Source organism: Dendrobates tinctorius, unplaced genomic scaffold (assembly GCF_039654945.1).
Source record: "Dendrobates tinctorius isolate UK_male_01 unplaced genomic scaffold, ASM3965494v1 ptg000293l, whole genome shotgun sequence".
Lineage (NCBI taxonomy): Eukaryota > Metazoa > Chordata > Amphibia > Anura > Dendrobatidae > Dendrobates > Dendrobates tinctorius.
The window spans coordinates 9,014,858-9,029,832 of NW_027361960.1; the positions used below are offsets into that span (position 1 = coordinate 9,014,858).

A 14,975-nucleotide genomic window follows, 5' to 3' on the forward strand; every position below is an offset into this window, starting at 1 on the left:
GATGCCATAATGGAGTGATTTCTGAAGTAGGCTACAGCTGCCTGTCATGCGAGTGGAGTTCTAAGTAACAGACACTTGAGTGGAGTTCACAACAGCAAGTACCTCAGAGAATAACGCTAGAGAGGAAACCTCAGAACCCACCTGTATAGAGAGATTCCCAAATTGCTTTCAGGCCAACCGACTCCAGTAACAACTGTAACTTGAGTCCTGGACTGTACCTACAAAGTACCATAAAAGGTAAAGGAAACTTCACTCTGTTGTGTCCTTTGAATTCTTTCTGCAACACCTTCTCAGCACTGCTAAATCCTTTGTTAAATACTACATCACCATCTTCCTTAACATCTTTCATCTGCCCTGGAACTAAGCTCTGTCTGTGGAGAGCTATTCCAACTCTGCTGCATCCCACCATCTGTCCCAGAGGATCTGCACTGCATCGCTGGTCTTTTCTGATCAGATACCACAGGTGGCGTCACGAGCACTTATTATAAAAACTCTTTATTTTTCATCCCTTGTAAATGTACCCCTTTTATTGGACGCCCAGGGCCATGGAGCGGGTCACCGCCACTGTAACACTGCTCCTTTAAGAAGCGGCCTGGTACCGAGTACGCCACTGCCCTGGCAGGCGCTCCACTGCAAGATGGATCTATCCCATTCACCCCTTGTGAATGTATGTAAATTTCTCCTTAGGTCTACTCACTTCAAGAGTCATTAGGTTCATATCTTCCCTGTGGGAACTGTCAAAAAAATTTATTTGTGAGCCTGAGTTCTTCAAATTATTGTTTTAGCTGTATGGTAATTGAAACAATTTTTCACAGCTGAAGCGTTAATGACACACTGTATTACATTTTACCTATGGCCAAGAGACTGCCATACATCTCCAGGTAAACCATGAGCGCTGCTGCATTCAGAGACTGTGGAGATGATGTAAGCGGTCCCGCTACCTGAGTCATACATTTCAAGAATGTGATACACTGTAAATGAGGTACTGCAATGATGCTTGCAGTGCATCAAATAAGGAGTGTGTGCTCCAATGGGCGGAAGTGACTTGTAAAGCGTACATCTCCACAAATATTATGAGCGCTTCAAGAGTTGGAGAGTGTGGAGATGACATATGTGGTTTTGCCCAATGAGCCGTGTGTCACATGAATGTGATGCACCGGAAAGGATATATCGCAATGATGCACGTGGATCAACATAGAGGGAGCATGCGCTTCAATGGGCGGAAGTGATGTGTACAGTCTGGGAGGAAAGAATTTGACGAGCACTTTTGAAATATTAAAGGGAAGTCCAGGAAACAAGTGATTAATAGCAGGTGAGTGTGCAGAATTAAACTACTGGATCCCCTGATGAAGCTCAAGCAGGGAAGAAATGCGTCGGGAGGTGGTCGGTATTAAAAAAGCAGGATCCCATGGCCCTTTAAAAGGAGGATAAATATGCGCATGGATTCGCTTTCATCCTGATGGGCCAGAGAAGAGTTGATACCTGATACATGTTGAATTGCCAGCTTTGGGTGAGAGTGTCCGGTTTATTATTACACTCCGATGTTTGATGTAGCTTGTATCAATTATCGGTCTGGCTTTGATGTGATAAACTGTATCTCATTCACACTTGATGTTGAAAGAGTCGTACTGGGTATACTTATCTCAAAGCATCCTATGGCAAAAGTAACTTGCATATTTACCTACCTGGTACTCGCACTCAGGTGTATCTTTATGTTTGTGTGTCTGGTTTTTAATTAATAGTTTTATTTTAATTGGTTAACTAAAAGCTTTGTTTTAAATACCATATCTTGCTATACCTATTTTCTGATTATTCGGGAAGTATTTTTTCAGCTTTTTTCCTCACAAAAAGCTGATTCACTATATTGAACTGCTAAAAGAAACCTGCACCATTTACTATGAAGGTGAAGTGCTTCTAAACAGTGCAGGAGCATGAGAAATCAAACGCTGCAGTCTTCTGGCTTCTCTCTGTCGCTGTAAACCCGTGATAGTACCCCTCTTCTACGAGGGACCTCTGGAACCTCAGAACTGGGTTTATCAGGGTGAGCCATATGAAAAGACCGTATCAATCTGGCCACATGGACATCAGATGCTGTTACCCACGTCTTCTCTTCAGGACCTTATCACTTCCAGTGTACCAGATACTGAAGTGACTGACAAACTAAGCGAGAATCATCGATCTTAGCTATTTGAAATTCCAAATTTCCATCCACAATGTCCAGAGTTGGCGGTAACAGTGATGGTACAGAGGACACAACTTATTTTCTGAGTAGAGATTGATGAAACACATTATGAATTCTAAAGGTTGATGGCAAAGCAAGGCGGAATGCTACAGGATTGACAACGGTCATAATCTTTTAAGGACCGATGAACCTGAGACCCAATTTCCAAGAGAGAACCTCCAACTTAATGTTCCTTGAGGACAACCACATCATGTCACCAACACACAGGTCCGGACACACCAAATGTCTCCGATTAGCCACACTTTTATATTTGGACCCCATCTTCATCAAATTATCAAGAACCCCTTGCCACACAGAAGTAATTGATGATGAAACCCGTTCTTCATGTATTCCAGAAGAACGATTACTATTAAATGAGCTGAACTGAGCATGAAACCCGCATGCCCCGAAGAACGAGGACTTATCAGTAGACTCATGACAACGATTATACTCCAAATTTAGCTAGAGGTAAATAGGTAACCCAATCCTTCTGATTCGTAGACACAAAACACATAAGATAAGGCTCAAGATTCTGGTTAACCCATTCAGTTAGACTGCGGGGGAAATGCTGAAGAGAATGACAAATAGATCCCTAAACAAGTGGAAAATGCCCTCCAAAATCTGGAAATAAACTGCACTCCCTGATCAGAAACAATATCAGTAGGGATCCCATGTAAATTTACAATCTCTCTGCTGAAAATTTGCACCAAGGTCTTGGTGTTCAGTAAAGCAGGTTGCGCAATGAAATGTGACATTTTACTGAATGTGTCCGCCAACACCAAAATTACAGTATTACCTGCCGACACAGGTAGATAAGTGATAAACTCGACTGAAAAATGAGTCCAAGGTCTACTGGGAATCGCCAATGGTTGGAGAGACCTAGACAGACAAGTTTGAAAGAATGGATCGCCAGATTCATGTCAGTAGTTGGTCCAATTTAAGATCAATCTCGAAAAATCTGATGCCATGAATATTTCCCTACCCTTGCAAATGGTGAATGTTCTGAAATCTAATTTTCCATTTAAATGGCCCTCAAGTAATCATATTAACTACTTGTGCACCATTATTTCAGCAGATTTATCAGAATTGTTTGACCTGAACTTTGGTCGATTTTTGTGCAGATTAGAATGGGATCTTAATTCCTGGAATCGTGGAGACATTTCCTGGTTTGGCAGTGTTAACATCCTCAAAATGACTGTATTGCCTAGACTTTTGTATTTATTACAAACTATCCAGATATATATTACATCCTCCTTCTGGATGAGGGTCCAACGTAAATTCAGTCAATTTGTTTGGTTGGCGGAATGTCCAAGAACTCGTAGTACTGTTTTGGTGCTTTCAAAGGATATTCTGAACTGCAGAGTATCTAAACTGTGGGTACATATGGCTTATGAGTCTTGTCATACAACAGTTTCCACTCTACCATGGACTTTGCCTATTTTGGCCCGAATTAACATCCCTATTCCATTTGGCCTCAGGCAAACACTCAAAACTGTCCACACTCCCGGTATAAATGGTATTCTAATTGACCCATTAGGACAATTATCCCCTATAACAGATAACCCAAAATTCCCATCAGGTGTCTCAAGCCTTTTTCTGGGTGTCATGATCCATGCTGGATTATGACAGGTTTTGAATAAGTAACCATTTTTTCCTTTGAGCTGGTTGCTTGGAGTTGATTTTGCCCCCGGTGGCCATTGGGGTTATTGCATGGTGGTGTCTTTTGTTCTAGTTTGCCCCCGGTGGTGGTTAGTGTTATTGCACATGATAATGAAGCAGGTGTGATTCCTTGGGTCCTGCCTATAAAGGTGTGTCAGGTGTTCTCACTCATGGTTGGTGATATTGGTGTTTTCCAACTATCCTTGATGAAGGAAGGAACTTAAGAAGAGTCCCGGGCAGCACAGTCAGAATCCTGGAGTGGCAGCTATGGTGTCAGCAAGGAGTTCTTGTAAAGCTTGGAGGAGTGGCAGCTATGGTGTCAGTGAGGAGTTCTTGCAAAGCTTGGTGGAGTGGCAGCTATGGTGTCAGCGAGGAGTTCTTGCAAGGCTTGGTGGAGTAGCAGCTATCTTGTCAGCGAGGAGTTCTTGCAAAGCTTGGTGGAGTGGCAGCTATGGTGAAAGCTGCACTCAGATGCTGGACTCTGTTGCTAGAAGAGAGCTGCACTCAGATGCTGGACTCTGTTGCTGGAAAGCTGCACTCAGATGCTGGACTCTGTTGCTGGAAGAGAGCTGCACTCGGATGCTGGACTCTGTTGCTGTAAAGCTGCACTCAGGTGTTGGATCCGGTTGGAGGAAAAGATGCAGTCAGGTGTCGGACTCTGTTGCTTGGAGCATTAGCAACAGAGCAAAGCTAAGTGGTGTTTCCCTGTTTGTCACTTTCCTCAATGTGTGTTTTAGTGCAGTGGTGGGATTAGTTTCTGCACCGTCCACTTCACTAGTAAGAATTGGTTCAGGGCGAGCTAGGGATTTCTGGTATCCTGATTGGCGCCCGGTGCGGAACCGGCCTAGGGATCGTTATGAGTGTAGAGACACTGACTCTGGGGAGTGCAGGAGGTCTCCACGTCCCTGTTCCCTATTGCAGGGCCACCATTGTAATTGTTTTGCTGGTTTTCCCCTTTATTCTGAAATTCGCCCTGCTGTAGGCGGTGTATCCAGACATACGTGTACTACTGAAATTCGCCTGCTCGAGGCGGTGTATCCGGCTGCATGTTCTATTATTTAAATTCGCCCTGCTGGAGGCGGTGTATCCAGTCACACGTGACCATGACACTGGGTAGCTCCAAGAAAAACCCCTTGCATCTTTATCATGTGGTCCCCTGAGGGTGTATTACTTCCCCTCTCAGCTATTCTAGGTGATCGTCCACAGAAAGTGAGATATTCTTTTGAACATATTCAAGTAGGGCATTTTACTCTACATTTGCCAAACATTTAGAATGGGTGCGCCCGCTTTCTTTGTTTGAATCCCTATGTATGGCTCCCACTAATCCTGTGCATGCAATCTCCAATATCTATAAGCTTCTATTAGATAATGATCCAGATATGCTTCCCCCTTATAGTAAGGCATTGGAAAGGGAGCTCCATCAAACCTTTACAAGAGAACAATGGTGTAAATGTTTCCATCTCTCTCATAAATCTACCGTAGCCACTAAAGCTCAATAATTTAGTTATAAAATAGTATCTAGATGGTATCGTGTTCCTTCGGTCTTACATAAATGGTTCCCAGGAGTATCCAACTTGTGCTGGTGATGTGGGACCTATGTGGGTTCAATGTCGCATCTATGGTGGGCGTGCCCGGCCTTGGCGGCCTTCTGGGAGGGTGTTCTTAAAGCGATTAAAGAAATGACGGGGGTGTCAATCCCTAAAAGCCTGGAAGCAATTCTAATATCTATGTTTCCCATGCCTAAGAATGCTTTTAAGAAATCATTATTGAGGCACCTTCTTCAGGCTTCTAAGGTGGTAATTCCATGAGAGTGGAAGTCCTTAGACGCACCTTCACTAGAGAAATGGTTTGGGGAGGTGGCTACAGTTCACCGGATGGAATCCCTGATAGGCCATACACAAGAGGCAGCTAACAAAGTGGCTGCAAAATGTTTTCATTGGGAATCCTTCTTATCCTCATTGATGTACCAAAATATGCTAAGATAATTGCTACCTTATACTTTTATGATATTTGATATGCCGGTATCATAGTACATACTCCGGCTGCCTTAGTGATTTGTCCTCATGGTCCTTATAAACATTTCTTCTCTTTCCTCTTCTTCTTGTTATTTAGTTTAATAGGTTGTCAATTGTCTTTTGCAAGCTACTGTCGATACCGTATGGCGTTGTTTATTTTCATACAACTAAACAATTCTCTATGGTGTGTTTGTTTGAACCTGTTGATATGTTTGTTTTTGTTGTGTATTGTATTATAAAACAATACAAATTTTGAATAAGAAATAAATTGGTATAACACGGCTAGAGTTGGGGGTTGTTTTTTTAAAATAAAATATTTGTGTGCATTTTTTTTCTTTTAACTTACTTTGTTAGTAATGGGGGTGTCTGATAGACACCTCTCCATTACTAACACCAGGGCCAGATGCCAGATGACATTGCACAGCTGACATCAACCCCACAAACTATTACCATGATTGCCACAGCACCAGGGCAATTGGGATGAGCCAGGACAAAGTGCCCCTGCAGCTGTCTACCTAACCTTTGCTGGTTATTAAATATAGGCGAGACCAATTGTCATTTTTTTAAATTACCGTATTTTTCGGATTATCAAACGCACTTTTTCCCAAAAATTTGGGTGGAAAATGAGGGGTGTTATAATCTGAAGGTGGCTTACCAGCTGGGGGGTCAGCGGAGGTGGAGCAGAGTCTTCTCCCGAGATCACAATCTTCGCATGCGCTATGTCACTTAATGTCAAGGAACTGTGGACCCCTACCTGATCCCTCAAACTAGGGTCATCTTAGAATACCCCTATCCCCTGGATTACCCAGGATGGTGGAGATGCCGAGGTCTCAAACCTAGCTATGCTCCTAAAAATAACCCTAATCTGATCTCTCCCCCACCTAGGGAAGTGAGGGGTCGAAGTGTATAGGAAAACACTAATAAGACAGACAGGGGTAAACAGACAGGGATAAAAGAAAACTAAAATCATACAAATACACTCACAAAACAACAGAGTGGGAAACAGGGGAGTTACAGGAAGGGGAAACCAAATGTGAAAGGATAAGGGTAAAAACGCAAACCAACTCCACACAGCAATCTCCAGAAAAATTATCTAACCGCCAACTCCAAACACTGAACTTTCTCTTTCAACACCATACCAGGAAGAAAAACTATCACTGGCAATTCTCAAGTGCCAGTGTCAAGCATATATACCAGAGGGGAGTGGCCAACACAGAAAAGCTGAAACAATTCAGTATGGAGTGATTCAATGCTGGAAAACCCTCTCCTCCCATTCCAGGGCCCGCAGCATCGCACCACTGCAGCCAACCCCACCCCCTTAAGCTATCGTAAAATGGGACTGTAAGGTGCAACACATTTTATTTAGAAAAAAGTTTTCCCCATTTTCTTCCCCAAAATTTGCAGTGTGTCTTATGGTTGGGTGCATCTTTTAGTCCACAAAATATGGAATTTATTTAATAGGTTAAATAAGGCTAAATACACTTTAGTGCCACATGAAAGGAATTAAAGGGTGGCTAGTTTATTACATGTAAGGGAATTGTGACATTAAATATCTACAGGATATTTGTCTATTCTATCTATCCTATATACAGTATATATTCTATCTATTCTATTTTGAGGGTTGTGGCTGTGAATTTACTTTACTTGGCTGAGGAAATGTCAGGTTTCATTTGAGATGTGTGCGTAAAAATCAGGCGGCACATGCATGGTACCTGTGCTGTCCGATTTTTTTCACACACCCATTGACTTGATGAGTGCGATACAATTCTTGCATCCAATCACAGCATGCTGCAATTTTTTTCGATTAGAGCTGAGGAAAACTTGCAGATGAGCACTGACTCATTGAATAACATTGGTCAGAGTGCAATGTGATTTTTCTCACATTGCACTCCTCCGTATTATACGCCAGTGTGAGCAAGCCCTTAGAATGCTTTTTTTCACCAAAAGAAGGGTATGGAGGTGTCCTTTTAGAGGCATTACAAAAAAGTCCGGCGACTGTGAGCCTCATTCCACCCGGTTGGCAGGAGTGCGGTAGAGAACATACCTAGTGGAGACTTCCACCCCATTGCCCATTACAGCTTTGTAAATTGATGGACTAGAGGCTCAACAAACAAAAACGGAGACCACCCTTTGCCGGCAGAAGCTTATTCCTGTGTTGGCGGGCGATGCCTGAAGACTTCATACCGGCCGTTGCTGGTACAACTACCTCCATCGGACTGCCTGTGGCTGAGGAACACAAAGACACGATAAGTTTAATAACCAGATTGTTGTGTTACATTGAAATCCTTTTTGTTGATTTCCCTGTTGTCTCCCTACGAGGAGTACCCTTATTGTTAAAATTAACTTGTTTTACTGTTAACCCTTGCTCTGCATTCCCTGCATTACTGCATCCCGCAACCTGCTTTCAAGGCCATCATATGACATTGGATTGCGATAGCAACTATGGTCACCATTGCAATCATGGGGCACCATTGCAATCATGGGGCACTGCTAGGGTTAAAAAGGGAGCCCTATCCCCTTCACATATCAGTGTGTCTGGTGCGTGTGGTGACAGTTTTCACAAATACCAGAGACACTTACACACTTAGACTCATCTGTGCACATGTTCGTGGGCAAAACACGCAGACATGTCCATTTTTTATCAGCAGCATGGGCCGTAAAATATCCTGCACACGTGCCCACTGATGACACATGAATGTCATCAGTGTGATCCTTACTGGTGCCTGTGTCCAGTCTTTTGAGCTTTTTCTGTTTCCAAAGCAACAAAACAGTAAAAAAGAAGTGACCGGACCATTCTTCAGGTAGCTTCACTATTTTATATACACACAGTAAAAAAAACAAACACCGCTGACGTTTTCCTGAAGTGTGTTCTGCTTTATTAACCTGGGGGTATGCTCAAGTTTAAAAGACATTGTGTGCACATATCTTTCTATGTAGAACATTAGCATCCCAAATATTAAAGAAGTGGGTCGCCCTCACACCAAGGGCAGTGGGGTACTCGATACCGGGTCAGTGTCAGGGGGATGGTGTGTCACAGCAGCGGTGACCCGGCCCGTGGCCCTGGGCCGCAATATCAATGGCGGTGATGTTTGTTTGTAATGTAAAGTTCGTGACGCCACCTGTGGTGTTTGGCAAGTGAGGTGTTAGCCAACTCTGCATGCAGATCCTCTGGGGATGATGGTGTATCGCAGCTTAGATGGTGTAGCTCCCCACAGGTGAAGCTGTAACCCCAGGGCAGTGTAGAGGTGGTTGGCACGGAGATGTAGCAGTGCCGACAGGGTAGGAAGCAGACACAACACAGCGGGGTGCAATTTCTGTACCTTTACTTGGTAACTGCAGTCCAGGGTCCTGATTACAGATGGTATTTGAGCAGGCTAGCCTGGAAGCAACTCAGGGTTTCTGCAGCTTCCACCTCCAGCTTCGCTCTCCGCGTCTGCACACTTCACCCTCCGCAGACTATCTCCTCTTACTTCCTCCTGGCCCTCAGGGGTCACTCCTCCCCACAATCCTGGGTCAGAGCTCCCCCTGCAGGTCAGGAGTGGAACTGTGTTGTATACATGGATTGACTGTGAGAGAGACCCATCATTGCGTCCAAGCCTGGCATTACCCTCCCCTGGAGGAAGGCAAAGCCAGTGTGGCAACCGTACTCCTGGGGGTGCCACATACCCCCCTAGTGAAAGTCAGCACTCCTGGGCTGAACAAAGAAAACATATATAACATATAAACATTTGAACACTAATGATTGTACAAGATTTGAAAAAGGAAAAAATGTGCAAAAACCAAGTGTTTCCAAAAATGGTCTTATGATGGTAAGTCCAGAATCAATGTCCATGGTCCATTCCTGGGCAAATGGTAACTGTTTATAAATAAAGTTTTTGACCACACACAAATCCTGTGTTTCAGTGTCCATAAAAGTTAAAAGGGGAACTCTTACAGGTTACCTGTAGGCATAAAACTTGGAAAACGGTTACATATTTACATTCAATTTCAATATTCACATTTACTTTATATGCGGAATCTAACTGGTAGTACTCCCTGTGTGGTACGTGTAGATCTGCGTAACACTGGTGCTGTAGCATGTGAGGGACTGGGTACACTACTAGGGATTCTACATGGCACAGGGATATGTGATTGTCTAGTGACTCTTGGACTCACCAGGGGCACAACAGGTTCACCACTGGCAGGGCGCAGGTTCTCTGGCTCCACTGCTGGTGCGGCTTCTGCTACCTGATTCTCCTGATCTTCTCGAGTCACATTCTCCCATGCTTTCACTTGAGGGAATAACAACACTGGTACCATTATTGCATCATTAATTCTAGTCCAGTTCGCAGGGAACTCTCCAAGCACTGTGCTGACCTTCTCTTCTGCCTTTACAGGTTGGATGTCCTCTGACTCTTCTGCTCTTGCTTTCAACTGGTCAGGGCATAACTTCAAATGATCTCTGGATACCGCTGCTGAAGTCTCTCCTCCATCTTTACTCACAAGGCATACTTTAGCATTATCAAAGTTTGAGGGCAGAATAGTATAAGGCTCAGCTTCCCATTGATCATCCAGCTTGTGCAACCTCCTCTTCCTCTTGAGGACTTGTTCTCCCGGCAAAAAGGGGACAGCAGGTGCATTCTGATTGTAAAGCTTCTCCTGCCTTTGTCTTGCTTGGGCCAGACTCCTCTCCACACACTCCTGTACTCTTTTGTACTGCTGCTGCCTCTCTGTGTCCCAGTCAGCATCTGGCGACGTTACTTCAGGCGTCAGGACTCCCATGTCCAAATCCACAGGCAGCCTACCCGGTCTTGCTCTCATCAGGTATGCTGGAGTACAGTTGGTAGAGTTCACTGGAATATGGTTGTAGAGATCAACCAGGTCCGGCAACTTTTCTGGCCACAGATTCCTCTCCTCCAAGGGCAGCATCTTCAGCAGGTCAATCACTACCTGGTTCATCTTCTCGCACATGCCATTGGTCTGTGAGTGATAAGGTGTTGTCCGGATCTTCTTACACCCATACAAGTTGCAGAACTCATGTAACACTTCAGCTTCGAAAGCTGGACCTTGATCTGTGAGAACTCTTTCAGGATACCCATGTGGCCTACAGAAGTGCTGTTGGAATGCTCTGGCTGCTGTCCTGGCAGTTAGACCGGCACAACTACCAGGAATCTTGAGTAGTGGTCCACAATGGTAAGAGCATAGCTGTAGCCCGACCGATTTGGGACCAACTTCACATGGTCCAGGGCTACCAACTCGAGGGGCTGTTTGGTGATGATTGGTTGCAGGGGAGCTCTCTGGCTGTCTCGATCCTTTCTGCGCAGGTTACACCGTCCACACTCCCGGCACCACTTCTCAATGGCTTTCCTCATACCAGCCCAGTAAAACCTCTCTCGGAGCAATGCTTCCAACTTCTTCCATCCGAAGTGTCCAGCTCCTTGGTGGTATGCTTCCAGGACCATTGATGCCTCTCTCTTTGGGACTATGACCTGCCAGACCAGTTCATGAGTGCGGGCGTTGATATGCCTTCGACACAGCTTCCCTTCGTAGATAAACAGCAGGCCTCTCTCCTTCCACAGCTGCTGGGTTTCTTCAGGAGCATCCGACTCCGGACATGAGTCAGCTCGTATCAACAGCTCTTTCACCAGGCGGACTGCAGGGTCACTATCTTGCGTTTCTGCCCAGTCATGGAGGGGCAAAGGATTCAGGGTGACCACCTCCATGCCAGACCGTCTGTCTCTCACTCCTTGAGCACGTTGGGCCGCCAGTGGCCTGTGGAAGAGAGGTAGCTCTATCTCTTCAAGAGCCTCAGGGTCTTCTCCTGCATCTGGTAGGTTCGGCATTCTGGACAGCGCATCCGCATTGGCATTCTTGTGCCCTGCCTGGTACTTGATGGTAAACTCATAGCTTGAGAGCCGAGCATCCATCGCTGTTCCAGTGCACCCAGCGGCGTAGGAAGGGGGGTGCGGGGGGGCGGGCCGCCCCGGGCGGCACAGTGCGGGGGGGCGGGCCGCCGGTGGTGCAGCAAATTTTTTTTTTCTATTTAATTAAAGTTAGTCCCGGGAGCAGGGGAGCGTAGCGGGGAGATGTAGGAAGCCGTCCGCTGCGGTCCGCACTCACGCTCCAACTACAATCCGGCTCCTGGGCAGACAGCTCATAAGCATCCTGTGACAGGCCCTGCCCCCCGTCGCTCCGCTCTGGCGGTATGAAGGAGCTTGCGGGGAAGTGAGCGGTCCGAACGACGCGACGGCAGAGTGTGTGAGGCGGGCGGCAGTTGGCAGTTTGGCTCCAGTTCGGCTCCTTCTTCCTAACTAGTGAGTTCTAGAGTTGCAGGTAAAAATTGTGCAAATAATGCAGAGGGTGACACAGTGACTAAAAAAGAGAATACTCCACATGTTCACTCTACTCTTACTATCCGTAAGGCTAACCGGCAGCAGCGCTGTGTAATTCTTGGTGTGTGTTTAGGGGGTGCACCGTGCAGGAAGCAGACCTTTACTTTCTGGTATTGTACAGTTCTGAAATTCTGTAATTGTCCATTTCTGAAAGATTTCTTTATAGGGATTTATAAGGTACAAGGGACATAGAAAAGTCACAAAGGCTGGGTTCACGCTGTTACTTTGGTGTACGTTTTACGCTATAAAAAATGCATAGGTTTCTGTACACAGAGATTAAAGGGGTATTCCCAGCAGACAGGATCAGTCTCCATCCTGTCTGCTCCGGCAAACGGCAAGCCGGGTTACTTCCGATTTGCCATGTGTCAGATGCGGCTAAAGCCACGACGTGGTCTGACACAGCGCATTCATTCAGAAATGCGAGTGGCAGGCTCCAACTCCTTTACAGCGTACAGGCTTTACCAAGTACTCCGCTGCCGGGCCGATAGGTCATTTGGTGGGAGGGCTAGGGCTGGACCATGTGTAGCAGCACCCAGACGTAGGCAGAAAGTGACATCATTCTGGGAATGCTGGAGTCAGTGTCTGCAACCAGTCCCGCTCTCTTGCCGGCTGCAGGAGTGCCATCTTGGTGGCCTGGGCTCTGGCACTGCCTGGGCCCCGGTCTGACCTTACTTGTTTTTTGTTATTTTGTTAGGCTTAGATAAAATGAAGGGAAGAAAAGAAAGTGGTGCAATGTTTAGAAAAAAGAAAAAGGCTAAGGAGGAAGAATTGAAAAAAAATGAAGGTGCACTACTAAAATATCTCAGCCGCGATACCACTACTCCTGTTGCTGAGGAGATTCCTAAATTCACAGCATTAGACACAAGTGCTCCTTCAACTTCAGGAACCAATGAGGAGTGTGATGACCAAAACATTGACCCAAGTGCTCCTTCAACTTCAGGAACCAATGAGGAGTGTGATGACCAAAACATTGACCCAAGTGCTCCTTCAACTTCAGGAACCAATGAGGAGTGTGATGACCAAAACATTGACCCAAGTGCTCCTTCAACTTCAGGAACCAATGAGGAGTGTGATGACCAAAACATTGACACAAGTGCTCCTTCAACTTCAAGAACCAATGAGGAGTGTGATGACCAAAACATTGAAACAAGTGCTCCTTCAACTTCAAGAAGCAATGAGGAGTGTGATGATCAAAATATTCCTGCCATTGACTTAAAAGATGTTGGTCTTTGGCCAAGTAAAATTAATAATGATACAAGGATCTTACTGGTACGTCAAGGTGCATCAGTGGTTCAGCATCTAGACTCAGACTTTGCTGAAGTGGTTCGTGAGGGTGTATCAATCAAAGGACAAAACAGAAAACTTAAACGCAAAACTGGTTTTTTAAAACTCTGCCAAATAATGAAAAAATGTTGAGGTCATGGTTGCTGTACTCTCCTTCCAAAAAAGCCCTTTACTGCTTTTGTTGCAGACTATTTGCAGATGCAGAAACAAGTCAGTCTAATTTTGATTCAGTGAATGGATTCAACACATGGTGGAAACTTAATCCTAAAGTATACAACCATGAATCTAGTGTGGCCCATGTAGAATGTTTCACAAAATGGAAGGAGTTGGAAATTAGACTCCAACGTGGCGTAACAATTGATAAAAAAGTACAGGAAGAAGTAGAAAATAATGTGAAGAAGTGGAGGGAGATACTTTCAAGATTGTTGGATATCATTAGATTCCTAGCTAAACAAAATTTGGCTTTACGGGGTCACAGAGAAGTAATTCATCATGAGACTGATTACGAACCTGAATCAACTGGAAATAAGGGAAATTTTTTAGAATTAGTTCATTTGTTGGCGAAATATGATCCAGTGCTACGTGAACATATTCTAAGAATCAAGTTGGGAAAAAAGTTTGCTACATCATATTTGTCTCCTACAATTCAGAATGAGTTTATAGAATTTTTTGGGGGGAAAGTAAGAAGCAAAGTTGAGGAGCAAGTAAAATTAGCAATTTATTTCTCTATGATATTTGACAGCACCCCTGATATTTCTCATAAGGATCAAATGTGCCAAGTTTTACGCTACATTATGATCAATGGAAATGAAGTGAAGGTTGTGGAATCATTTGTTGATTTCATTGAAATAAAAGGTAAAACTTCAGAGAGTATTTCAACTATGATTTTGCAACAATTAGAAAAATACGGAATTGACATCCAAAATTGTAGAGGACAAGCATATGATAATGCTGCTGTAATGGCTGGTCAACATACTGGCGTTCAGAGACGCATCAAGGAAATAAACAAAAAAGCTGAATTTGTTGCATGTACAAATCACTCTCTGAATTTGGCAGGTGTACATGCAGCTTCTGTTGCACTGAGTTTGGTTACATTTTTTGGAACTGTGGAGCGTTTGTTCACATTTTTTTCTTCTTCCACCCATCGCTGGGATGTTCTGATTTCAGTCACTGGTCAAAGTGTCAAGCGTGTATTAGAAACTCGGTGGAGTGCACGGGGAGATGCTGTGAGTGCAGTAAAAAAAATTACTCCAAAATTTTACAGGCTGTAGAACATTTAACTGGTGAAGAAGAAAATAGAGTTACCAGGTCAGATGCTGGCGTGTTGCTTGTTGCATTAAAATTATTAGCAGGGGTATATCTACCAATGATGAGATGTATATTTTGTAGCAGATTGGTACGGACCAGTTTAACTAAAACTTAACT

General features: G+C 44.6%; 1 protein-coding gene and 1 pseudogene across 1 annotated transcript in view; one reads left to right on the forward strand and one right to left on the reverse strand.

Moving 5' to 3' along the window:
• CCR6 (C-C motif chemokine receptor 6) overlaps positions 1-14,975 on the reverse strand; it is a 171,091-nt gene that overhangs the window by 138,180 nt on the left and 17,936 nt on the right. The window lies entirely within an intron of this gene.
• Positions 12,972-14,821, forward strand: LOC141072943 (uncharacterized; annotated as a pseudogene).